The following is a 14,048-nucleotide window of genomic DNA, read 5'->3' on the forward strand; positions in this document are numbered from 1 at the left end:
CATTATGGCACATACTCATTTACATTGGCTCTTGCATGCTTTTTATTGAACTTAAACGCCACAATCCTCCAATGAGTAACTAGGAAAAAAAAATACCATAAAAAAGAGTAGCTAGAAAAAAAATATAGAGCTTAGCTTAAATCAAGCCAATGAAACTTGTGCTTCAAGATCCAGGCAAACCTGTGGAGTAACCTGTACTTCAAGCTACAGTTAGTTGGCCATTCTAAAAGGCATCAATAGCAAGTCTATATTAAAGACAAGTTTCTTGTTTCTGCAAAGAGAAGTTTAAAGGCCATAATATAATGCTTTCACTACAACCGTTCTTCCTCGTTCAATGAGCTCCCACTGTTGTCACTTCTTCCTAACCAAATGAGTTTGAATTTTGAATGCTTATTAACAGTTAATTAGCAAAAATGCAATCAAAAGGAAAGCTCCGTAGTACATAATCACCAAAGGAATAACAATACTTATATGAGCAAATGGTGAGAAGAAAGAGAACGCTAGAAGATTGTCCTCCCCTGGAATTCTAATCCTTCGTTAAGAAGAGCATCCATCACCCACAGCTCCGTGGTAGACGTATTCATCTCCTGACCAAATCGTGTAACATCATCAAAGTGACTTGTTATTTTCCTTATACAAACTTCACCAACAAATTAAAAGAATTATGAGAAAGGAGGAAAGGATTTAGTTTCTTCTTTCTATTATCTACTCAGTAAATCCAGTACATTCTGTGTTTTAATAAAGCTTCGGGTGCTTTTCACCATTGTGTCCTCAAAACAAAAGAAAAAGAAATATGAAAGGATTTACTTGCAGGTTCGTCTAGTCAGAAGAAATCTGGCATGAGAAAATAAATTTTATATTAAATTACTATATTTAGTACCAAAATAGATGAAAGAGGTAGTAAAATAAATAGTAGAACATATGTCTTTTTTTTTATAGAGAATGTATACTATTAAGAGATGGTATTGATCTCCTCATACTAGATTACCGAGTGGAGGTAATCTAAAATTCAAGAATTAAAAATACCCACAATTATATTATATTAATAATATATTAATTATGTGATATAATTAATATTAGTTATATTAATATATTATTAACATATTAATATATTGAGTAATAATATATTTAATATATTAATGTATTATTAATATATATTAATTATTAATAAATAATTAATGAATATTTATCAATTATCAATAAATCTAATACATAATTTCTTAATATATTTATTTATATACCAAAGCATACCAATAAGAAATATATTTTTAATATATGTATAATTAGTTTAAAAATATTTATTAACTCATAATATTTGAAATAGTCAATATATTAACAATGCCTATGTAAGTGGTGGCCAACAAATGGATCAAAAAAAATATTATTATTTGAATTATTTATTTAAAAGTATTGTTAGGAATTTGGTAATATTTCCATATAAGATTCGCTCCAACCAAACTTTTCCATCTTATCTTTACAAGGGTCTGTATTAAAGTTAATAAAGTAAAGAAGCTCCTTGAAAAGATTTGGATCGACGTCAGAAATAGAAGCCTTGAGGAACAATGTGTAAAATACGAATGGATTTCTCATTCATATATTAATTGCCCCAAAAAGAGGAGTCCTGTCTTAAACTAAGAAGTTTTGACACTCAGGTGGACACTGAGATCGAGTTTTTTTTTTCTTTTAATAAATTTCCAATTTTTCCGATGTTATTTTATGGAGTAATTTTTCTACCAACTAAAAATAATAAAATTTATTTCCTCCTATAATTATTTTGTTAGATAGCTAATTTTCAGACCATCTCAGGGCTCAGGCTCATAATTAAGCAGATATAAACAAAACAAAAAAAAAGAGGCATCATTGCATAGTTCTTGCTCTCAAGTGGGGAGATTTAAAAACTCCTACGCAGGTGAACTTTGCCTGGTCTTTGGTGCTTTTTTCAGGCCCCTCAAGTTGGTAGTATTCCTCCAATAAGTTCTTCATCAGTGGAAGGAATGCATCACTGTCAGGTGTCGGGTTGAGAGGAGATCTTCTTTGTAAGAAGACACAAGTGTTAAGAGATGGGGGAAAGGACATGGGGATCATTTCCAAGAGACAACCAAATTCCCAAGAAGGGCAAGAGATTCTATGTGCACGTATTTTTCCAATAAAGAAGCACATCAACTGTGGCTATGCTTAAAAGGGTCTCCATCTTCCCTAGCTAGCATGGTGTGGATGGGATTCCAAGGCTTCCCAATATCTTATGGGAGCTCCACAGACCTTCCAATCTGCAAGGGGATTTCTTAGGACCCCATGTAACCGACAAATCAGTGTAGACCGCATGGTCTAAAAGCTGAAACCATATAGAAAAATCTGGGTAGAAACTCCACTACCAATGGTTCTTTGGATGACCACCTTTCAAATGCTTGAATGAGCTCCTCTCAAATGTTTCATGCAACCTGAAAGCACCCACTTAAAGTATATCGTGATTTCATTTCATGACGAAACTCGATTTGTGGCTTTAATTTGCTTTGCATGAAACATCATGAGAAATAATAGTATGTTTTGTTGTCACAATTTTTATTTAGGCCTCTAGGGCCAACTAATGATCTATCAAAGACCCTAAAAAACTTACTTGTTTTGTATTGAAAAGGAATAGAGTTCCCTCTCACGGTTCATGCACGTCAAAGGTACTTTGACAAGAAAATAAAAAAAAAATTTAATCAACCTAATTAGAGGACAGCACAAAGTGCAGTGAAACCCATGATATTACTTGTCAAATATCCAAATTTAATCTTTAGTTTGTGTTTTGGCATTAGCTTTTAGCATGCCAATATTGCTCGTAGAAGGCAAACTCTTGGATTGGACACCCTAAGTTGGCCCCATTCCCCAAGCTAGTTTAGTAAAGATACCCTAATCAGCCCTCTTAATTTATCTCTCCCCCTTTGTCTAGAGAGAAGCAAAAGAAGTGGACTAATAAAATAGGGGTATTTAGCACTCGCCCCTTACCCTTAGGATTTAACCCTTAGTCCAGTATACACTTTGATCCAATAATTTACACATAGTTACAATTATTTTCAGATACACTGATATCCACCTAGCAGATATTTGCACAACATTTTGTGTACGCTTACAGGTATCGAACACATCTACACCGGTATTGAACACATTTGTATTCACAATATTTAGGGTCGACGAGGGCTAAACATTATACGGCTATTTGAATAAAGGAATGGAATTAAGTTTCAGCCATAGGAACTAAACATCAGATCACAGCTAATCAAATGACTAGAATATCAACTTCCTCAAGAAAATATATATTGGAAATGCATGAATTAATTTTAATCAGATTGACATTACAGCCATTTGACATGCTTATTCTTATATTACCTATGCAATTTTCCCAAGTACAAAACATTTTTGTAAGTAGATAACCAAAAAAATTCCTCCCAGCCTTTAAGATTTGATCAGCTTAGAAGAAAAACAAGTCAACTAAATTAAAAAGTTTTTTTTATTATATAAGAAAGCTTATGACAAACTTAATACTAAATAAATGTGATAAAAATTTCTGCCTTATCCTCTCACAATTCTTAGTACAAAGAAGAATTATTATCTCTCCTAAACGGGCGCATCCAGATCTAAGGCCTGAGCCACAGAATAAGAAACGGAGAGTCCTGTATCCTAAAACCGGATCAGAGGTACAGAAAAGTTTTCCTATCATGGTTGCTCGATGGCACATTGAGCTCAAATCCCACATGCAGGTCTGGGTTAGCCAAGAGCAGGTGACCCAAATGCTGCCAAATCTGTGTACCCTTGGGCTACCACGTTGTTCCCCTCCTCCATCATTGTCCCCGGCCGCAATAGAAGCGCTCTTGAAGGCCTTTCTTGCATCATAGGAAGAAGGCCATGGAGAACCTTAATCCTCCCATCTTACTGTCCACATTCTTGGCTCGATCGCATGGCAATAGAGGATACCAAATTTGTTCGGTGATCGAGCCTTGTATAGCCCAAGTGAGTCTGGGTTCGAGTCATAACACTCATATGTTGAATCACTTTACTTCACATGAATCCATTGTTGGATTGCGCAATGCTTGCCTCAAGATCTGTGCAGCGGATGAACGAAGGAATCGAGATGCTTCGAGATCTGTGTGTGGTATGATCCAACGGTCGATGTTGTGAAAGATGATCGATCATTTAAAAGGAACATCCTCAGGCTTGTCATTGGATGAGATGGGTCAAGTTCACATCCACATTTAAATTTTCTTTATTTTCGGCTTTAGACTAACCACGGTCATCCCAGCCCATGACGAAACAACCAATAATAACATGATTAGTCCAGAGCACCACATCTATTAGTCCGATTATACAAGTGTGAGTTATACTCATATATGCACCCATCATACTATCAATCATAAGCAAATATGATCAAAATGCGATTTAATACCAAAACCATCATAAAACCATTCTTGCTTCTTACTCATAGCATATCATACATATATAAACTATAAAATATCTATATCATGCAGATCAGTGTACAAGGATTTTTAACTCTTTGCTGACAACCCAGATAGACTAACACGATCTTGGAATCAGGGTGCGCAAAACCTTACTCAATGTTCTCTTATCCAAAAGATTGTTCTCCTACAGAACTAAGTCAACATAAAAAATCATCTGAGGTATCTGACAATCCAGAACTCTCTACTCATCCCCTAAAGGGTCCACTGTCAGGTAGTACTCTAGGACTACTCTCTAAGTTCCTTTAACTAAATTTTTTTGGGATTAAGCTAGAGAGAGAAAATACCAAGAAAAAGAAACAGGAAGAGAGAGAATAGAGTACAGGATGTCCTTGAGCTTCTTCCTGCCCGGATGACTGTAGCCCCATACAAAACCAAGGATGACTGTGAAAATTCATATAGAAAAATATACGAGGCCAGCTAGAGGACAACACCTAATTGTTTGAATCGGTCAGCACAACGAAATCCAATTATCAAAAAACGTATATTCAGTCGATGCAATAGATTAGGGATTATCAATTATGGGTCTAATGGTGGCTGACAATAGTCGGGTACAGGACGGCTAGGATCGACTACATAGTAGCATCAACGATCCAGGTCGATCCACTCTAGCCAATCAAGCCAATAAAATTACAAACACGAATCAGACCATGGTACATATAACACAATAGAGATTCATGATAATAGAGTTCAATGGTGCCTAGCAATGGTCGGAGTAAGGCTAGCGCGATGTGTGGTCGCAGCGACACTAGTCCAAAATTCTCTACTAGGATTAACCCGGATCTACAACGAAAACATCTAGGATCCTCTTGCTGGATCCATAGAACCACATGAAGAGAGAGAAATAAGAGAGAGAAATTCTAGTAGAGAGAGAAAGTCCCATAGAGAGAAGAGAGAGGAGAGAGAAAGAAATAGAAGAGAGGAGAGAGAAAGAAATAGAAGAGAGGGCTCTCTTCTTTTTCCCTAAAATAGAAAAGTGTCGTTCTCTCCCTCTCTTCTTCTCAAATTAAGGTGGTGGTGGCTAAGGCGACTCGCTCCATCATCATCTTGTCTAGTAGCGTTTGAAGAATCAGGAATCTACAAAAAAAAAGAAAGAGAAAACATAAAAGTTAGGAATAATGTGATACATTAACTCATATATCATAATTGATAATATGTAAAGTATTGAAATATAATAAAGTTAATTACCTGAGAAGGTAGAAATCGTTGTAACATGGATGTAATATTCGTAAGCTGAGACTGCAAATTTGCTTGGTTTTGCTTCAACTATTCAATAGTTGCTTGAAGATGACGAACTTCTGCAGTGTTACTACCTTCTCTGGCATTTCTTATATATGTGCCCACTGAAGACAACTGAGTGGGGGTAACTCCAACGTCGTAACCCCGCACTCGACCATAACGCTCTGGGCCCATCAATTCAGTAAGCACTTGAGCTTCAATATGATTGTTCGCGTCGGATGATGATGACCCCCCGACGCGCTCTGAAATAAGATTTGTTGCCCTATCCTATATCTCTCAAAAAAAAAATCAAATTAATGTATGCGAATAATAGAACCAAAAAAAAATACAGCACAAGTCAAAGATGAATACATACAACTATATCTCTTGACTCCTCCCGGACAAAGCTTCCATCTCGGTGGGTGTGAGTCATCCTATAAAACTCCACCCTACCAGGCTCCCTCCCATTATCATCCACCTACAACAAAAAGTATATTTCACGAGTATACATGCTATATGATAGAATAATTTAAGATAAATTTAAAGAGTTTCAAAAAAACTTACGAATTCAGCTCTACGCCTCGTGTTGCCCAAGGTGACAATCCAAGAGGGGGGGGGGTGAATTGGTTTCTTCTAAATTTTGATGCTTTAAACGTTTTCTTAATTAAGTGCGGTGGATGCTTTCTTAAGCTATTTGAGTGAGTTAAACTAACGCAAGAGTAGAAGATGATGCAAGAGTAAATGAAAACACAAGCACAACACAAACACAACAATATATAGTGGTTTGGTGCTCTCCTTAGCACCTACGTCCACTCCCCTAGCGTCCCCTTGGGAATTCACTATAATCTCGCGGATTACAGTTGGATTGTTTTTCGGGCTCACAATCCAAAAACCTTTGTTGGTTTTACGGGCTCACCAACGAACCTATACACTTTGGTTTTCCGGGTTCACCAAAAACCTTTGTTGGTTTTACGGGCTCACCAACGAACCTATACACTTTGGTTTTCCGGGTTCACCAAAAACCTTTGTTGGTTTTGCGGGCTCACCAACGAACCTATACACTTTGGTTTTCCGGGTTCACCAAAAACCTTTGTTGGTTTTACGGGCTCACCAACGAACCTATACACTTTGGTTTTCCGGGTTCACCAAAAACCTTTGTTGGTTTTGCGGGCTCACCAACGAACCTTTACAAAGTGTTTAATAACAAAAGAAAAGATTCAAACTCCTAAATGAGCATATGAAACAATATAAGCTACAAGGAAGAGTTAGAAAGTATTTATCGCTTTGAAGTCGCTTTGCTCTTCTTTGTCAAGGATGCTTCACTCTTTAAAGGGGATGGAGCTCTTGATGCCTCTTTGAATCTGCTCAATCCCTTTCTTTGATTCTTGAATGAAGCTCTTGATGAAGAAGATTAGGGCACTTTTGTATTCTTGGGTACTCTTTAATATTCAACTCAAAAGTTGTTCTCTCTGATAAATAGTGCCCCTTTAAATAGCTTCCCATCTTCTTTGGTCAAGCCCCAATGGTTAGAATTCAAAAACTAGCCGTTACTGACCTTGGGAAGGACAAAAAGTACATCTGCAGAACTAGCCGTTACTGTTCAGCCCGTGTTTGGGTCGGCTCAACCTGTCCTTGGGTCGACCCAACTTTGCCTTGGGTCGACTCAAACATTCCTTGGGTCGACCCTCTCAGAGAACACAGAAACCTCAATTTCAGCCTTTCTTCCCATGGGTCGACCCAACCATTCTTTGGGTCGACTCAAAGTTCACTTGGGTCGACTCAAATTCTTCTTGGGTCGACCCTCTCAGTAATTCCAGAGAACCGTTTTCTGTCTGTCTTTCTGTCTTGCCCTTTGGGTCGACCCTCTCAGAGTTTGGGTCGACTCAAGCTTGGGTCGACTCAACCACTGTGTGGGTCGACCCTCTCAGTGAATCCAGAGAGCATTCTTCCTTTGCGTTTTGAGGTTCTTTGGAGGTTGGGTCGACTCATGCTTACCTTGGGTCGACCCAACTCACTGTTCATTTGTGCTGTTTTTGCAGGAGTGTGCCAGATGATTCCTAGATGTGCCGGGGTCGACCCAATCAACCTATGGGTCGACTCAATCCACACTTTGCTGCATTCTCAAGGTTAGATTCATCCAAATGAACAAGACCATATAGATATTTTCAATTAAACAAATGTACTGAGAGTAATGAACTTATAAATGAAGTATCAATTTAACTTATAGCATGCTCTAGATAATTACTTGTTAATCATCAAAATAACACTATCATCCTCAATCTCCCCCTTTTTGATGATTACAAAATAAAGAGTATAAGCCTATTGATACTTGTCTTTAAAATCAGTTTATAAAAGGGATTAAATTGCTGAATTTCAGCTTTTCATATATACTTGTGAAATCTCCCCCTATATCATTCAAATGTTGCCAATTTGACTTTTTGAATTGCTCCCCCTTTCATTTATAATTCATTAGCAATGAAACTTCAAAAATTGGAGATAAACTCTGAGTTTCAGGTTATGTATCGGGGTGCGAGAGGTGCGTGCCAAATTCTGAATTTATATGTGCCAAATTCTGAACTTTGACGGAAATTTTGATTTAGTCAATTTCATTGTTGCAAATTGCTCCCCCTTAGATGTATAAGCTTTCTTATATGATTTTCAATTTGTTTGCCCATTTATTTCTCTTTTCTTTACATAACTTCTTTACTCACTCTTTCTCACAAAGTTAATACTCTTTCTTTAAACACTATCTTTACTTCTCCCAAAATTAATACTCTTTCTTAACTTCTCAAATGAAATACTCTTTCTTTTCTTAAAGTGAATATTCTATCTTTTCTTCTCCCCCTTTATATACTCTTTCTTCTCTTCTCCTTTATATACTCTTTCCTTCTCTTCTCCCCTTTTTTGTTATCATCAAAAACATATATATGGGAAAAGATGCAATTAAGAACAAACTTCAGACTTCATTGATCACAATAGGAACATTTTCATACATTAATGCCCAAAATAAAGATAAGTACAATGTTCCTCAATCGAGATTTAAAGATATAAGGGAAAAGCAAGATACATATGAGAAAAAAAAAACAAGATACATATGAGAACTAGATTTCTAGCCTAGGCTCTAAACATAGATGCTAAGATCAGCCTAGGGGGGAATCTAATGGCTGGGATCTAGTCCTCATCCTCCTAGCATACGTGGCGAGAGGAGGTCGAGCCTGGTGAGACTGGGTCTGGCGTGGAGCACGTCGAGCGGGATGACTCTGTGCCGATATCTCTGACTCAGCAGCCTGTGGCACAGATGGTCCATGTGTCTCTCTCTCTCTCCGGAGTGCTCCTATCTGCTGCCTCAGATCACTGATCTCAGCAGACATGACATCCAACCGGGCGTCCAATCGGCTCGTGAGCCCGTCAGTAATAGTCCTCGCCTGAGCTGTCATGAGCTCTGTCATCCTGCTCCAGAAGTCATCCGTATCTGTCGGAGGAGCGGATGACGATGGTCCAGCCTCTGAGGGTGCAGTAGGATGATCCATAGGCTCCTCATCCTCATCCTCTGGTGCCTCTCCCTCTGGTGCCTCACCCTGAATGCCTGCACCGGTGTGAATCCACTGCCCGTTCACTTTCGCATATCCCATGCGTATGAGTGTCCGTGCGGTGTACGTGTCCGTGTGATGCAGACTCTTGGATGCCTCCTCCTCAAGAGGTAAACCATGCTGACGGAAGATCAATGTAAGTATCATACCCATAAGGTAGTGATACCCTGTTGCTGCACATCACCTTCCTCATCTGCCTTAATATCATAGCCGGAAGATTTAGAGGAGTCCCCCGAATCATACACTCCATAACTGCTAGATCTCGCTCTGAGATGAGATCAAATCTCCCGGTCTTCGGAAATAAAATCCTATTTATCATATTGAGCAATAACCTCATCTCAGCGGAAAGAGAACTAGCTATTACCTTCTGAGAAAAATCGAAGTTCTCGTTTTCCATGATCAATTGCAGAGCTCTCATTTTGTCTTCTGGCCTCTCCGGAGTGGCTCCTATGCAGGGTAGGTGTAGTAACTCACTCAAGCTCTCCTCGGATACACGGATCCGAACCCCTCGAACTTCTGAAATAAGTCCTCCCATACCAGTCTTGAGGAAGGCGTAGAACTCTTGGACCAACCCGGGGTAAATCACCACATCAAGGGAGCAAAGATACTCCCAACATTGTCTTTGGATCCATTCCCAAATCCGAAATCCTTCTTGGTTGAAAAACTCCGAATGAATCCTTCTCCCGGTAGTAACCGGCCTCCCCGCAAATCTTGCAAGGATCACTGAGGGGGAAGGAGGAGGAGGGACCTCCGCACGTGCCTCACGTCGTGGAGACACGGGAGAAGGCTCGGTAGGACGCCTTTCCTCTTGTTGGACTCGGGTCACTCTTCCGGATCTCTTGGCTACGGCTCGTTTGGGTCCCATTTCTCCAAGATCTTTAGGAAATCTACTGTTTGGAGGAGTTTAGTGGAGATTGGAGAGTGGGGACTAGACTTTTCGGAAGGAGACAAAGGGCAAACAGTGCCCTAGATGAGCTCTCGGGCCCCCATATAACAGTGGGGTCCCGACGTTGGGTCGACTCAAGCATTTTCTTGGGTCGACTCAACGTAGGGTCGACCCATGTTCTGGGTTGGGTCGACCCAAGTGCAGAAATTTTGTTTTCTCTCCCTTTTTGCTTCTAAAAAGTTTTTCTTGCTTCCAATCCTTATAACCTCTTTATGGAACAATGATACATGAGTAAGAAATCTATAGATAACAAATTTGACTCATGTTTCATGGGATTTTTGAAGTTAGAGGAATGTATCATGACACTATTAGCTCCCTTTCATATTCATTCAATAAAAGGATCACATATACCTAATTCCCTCCTGAGCATACAGAATCTATCTTCACTCAATGGTTTTGTAAATATGTCGGCCAATTGTTTTTCTGTGCATATATGCTCAATGCATACATTTCTATTTTGCACATGATCCCTAATAAAATGGTACCTTATTTCTATGTGTTTGGCCTTAGAGTGCTGAACTGGATTTTTAGTGAGATTGATAGCACTCGTATTATCACATTTAATAGGAATATTATCTAGTTTAACTCCATAGTCCTCTAATTGTTTGCTTGAGCCATAATACTTGGGCACAACAACTACCAGCAGCTATGTATTCAGCTTCAGCTGTGGATAGTGCCACTGAGTTCTGCTTTTTACTAAACCATGATACTAAGTTATTTCCTAGGAATTGACATGTCCCACTTGTGCTCTTTCTATCTAATTTGCATCCGGCAAAATCTGCATCTGAATATGCAAGCAAATCTAGACAGGAGTCTCTCGAGTACCATAATCCAATGGTGGTAGTTCCTCTTAAATATCTAAGGATTCTCTTAACTGCACTTAAATGTGACTCCTTAGGATCCGATTGGTATCTAGCACATATCCCTACACTAAATACAATGTCGGGTCTACTAGCAGTAAGATAGAGCAAGGATCCAATTAGTCCTCTATAGAGCTTAATATCCACACTTTTCCCTTTTTCATCCTTGTCTAGCTTACTAGTGGGATTCATTGGAGTGCCAATTCCCTTATGATTTTCATTCCCAAACTTCTTCAGTATTTCTTTGTATACTTAGTTTGATGAATGAAAATGCTTCTTTGGTTTGTTTGATTTTGTAATCCTAAAAAGAAACTTAGTTCTTCCATCAAACTCATCTCAAATTCTCCATGCATTAAATCAGCAAATTCTTTGCACAGAGTATCGTTAGTGGCACCAAAGATTATGTCATCTACATATATTTGTACCACTAGTAGATTTTGTCCTTTCTTTTGAGAAATAGAGTTTTATCTACATTTCCTCTACAAAAATCATTTTCAAGCAGAAATTTACTTAGTCGATCATACCAAGCCCTAAGGTGCTTGCTTTAATCCATATAATGCCTTATGTAGTTTAAACACATGATTTGGCAATTCATGATTTTCAAATCCTGGAGGTTGTTCTACATATACTTCCTCCTCAATAATACCATTTAAGAATGCACTCTTCACATCCATTTGATATAATCTAAAATCCATGAAACATGCAAATGCCAGAAGCAATCTAATAGCCTCTAATCTAGCTACAGGAGCAAATGTTTCATCAAAATCTATTCCTTCTTCTTGATTGTATCCCTTAGCTACAAGTCTGGCCTTATTTCTTATAACTACTCCATTTTCATCTAGTTTATTTCTAAATACCCATTTTGTTCCAATTACTGAATTATGCTTTGGTCTTTCAGTTAATGTCCATACATTACTTCTTTTAAATTGATTTAATTCCTCTTGCATGGCATTTATCCAATTAGTATCTTTTTCAGCTTCTTCATAAGTTTTAGGTTCTAATTGTGAAATGAAAGCAAGATAATCATTTAAATTTCTAAGAGAAGATCGAGTTCTTACCCCTTGAGATGGATCACCAATAATTAAGTCCTTAGGATGTCCATGTGCATACCTCCATTCTTTTGGCACGTCTTGGGGTTGTGGTGGCACGCAATCATCTCCCTTATCTTGATTTGGTACGTCATCAATTTTTAACTTCTCAAAATCGATAATTCCTGTATCATCATCAATAGAGTTTTCTTTCCTAGCAGACTCACTATCAGACTCATCAAATATAATATTGACCGACTCTTCCACTACTGAGGTTCTTTTGTTGAATACTCTGTATGCCTTGCTAGATGTGGAGTATCCTAAGAAGATACCTTCATCTGACTTGGCATCAAATTTACTTAAGTCCTCCTTGCCGTTATTTAAGATAAAACATCTACATCCAAACACTTTAAAATATTTTGCAGTGGGTTTCTTATTCTTCCAAAGTTCATAAGGAGTTTTCTTAGTTATAGGTCGTATTAAAACTCGATTTAGAATATGGCAAGAGGTGTTTATAGCTTCAGCCCAAAAGTACTTTGGAAGATTTGACTCGCACAACATTGGCGTGCCATTTCTGCCAATGTCCTATTTTTCCTTTCAACAACCCCATTTTGTTGAGGCGTTCTAGGTGCTGAAAATTGATGTGATATTCCATTTTTAGTGCAAAATTCCTCGAAGTGTTGATTTTCAAATTCCGTGCCATGATCACTTCGAATTGCTACCAATGTGAGTTTCTTTCATTTATGATTTTATTGTATAGTTTCAAAATTCTGAAAATGCCTTCATTCTTATGTGCCAAAAATGAAAGCCCATGTTACTACCTTGAAAAATCATCAACAATGACTAGTCCATATTTCTTTCCTCCTAGAACTTGTGGTTCTAGTAGGTCCAAATAAGTCCATATGTATGAGTTCAAATGGTCTAGTTTGTTGATACTACATTTTCGAATTTAAAAGATGATCTAGTTTGTTTTCCTAATGAACATGGTCCACATATTTTGTCCTTTTCAAAAATCAATTTTGGCCAACATCCTTTATTAATTCCTTCTATAACTAGTTTTGATATTAATTCCATACTAGCATGTCCTAGTTCTTCGATGCAAAGCCAACTAGTTTCATTCTTCTTTTCTTCATTAGTAATTAAGCATAAACCATTTTTTCTGCCTAATTCATGAGATCTACTAATAAATATTTCTTTGCCTTTGTCCTAACAAGTACAATGCTATTATCTTTAGGATTTGTGATTATACATACAGATGCTTCAAATGTAACTTTAAATCCTTTATCACAAACATTGACTTTATACTAAGAAGATTATGTTTCAACCTTTAACTAACAAAACATTTTCTATAAAAACAGATGGAGCAATGAAAATTTTACCCTTTCCAATGATATTGGCCTTTACCATTGTCTCCATAGGTAACTACTCCACCTTTCTTTGGTTCCAAAGTGCAATTCCTTCGTCACCGGTCATGATGTCCTTGAACAGCCCTTATCTAAGATACCATTGGTTTTTCCCATTTTTATCCAGCTGTAAGAAACACACCTGCAATCAAGATCAAGAAGAAACTTAGGTACCCAACTAAGTTTGGGTCCTTTAGGGTTAGTACTCCCATGTTCCTTTTAGAACCCAACTTTCTTGAATTTAATCTTTTTGAATTATTACTTGATTTGTTTTGACTAGACTTTCTAAAGTTACATTCATATGCTCTACTGTCCTATCTTATTGCAACAATAACCAAGTAACATTTTTCATTTTTAGCTTTTACAAAGATTATTCTTTAAGAATTTTTGTTTTTGTATTTGTTTCTATAACCTAAACAAGCCTTATTATATACAGCTCTTTGACTATCAAGTATCATATTCAATTTGGTAGAAACTAAGAGTAAATTTATTACCAAGGATTTATACTTT

The sequence above is a fragment of the Phoenix dactylifera genome, chromosome 7, assembly GCF_009389715.1.
Source record: "Phoenix dactylifera cultivar Barhee BC4 chromosome 7, palm_55x_up_171113_PBpolish2nd_filt_p, whole genome shotgun sequence".
Classification (NCBI taxonomy): domain Eukaryota; kingdom Viridiplantae; phylum Streptophyta; class Magnoliopsida; order Arecales; family Arecaceae; genus Phoenix; species Phoenix dactylifera.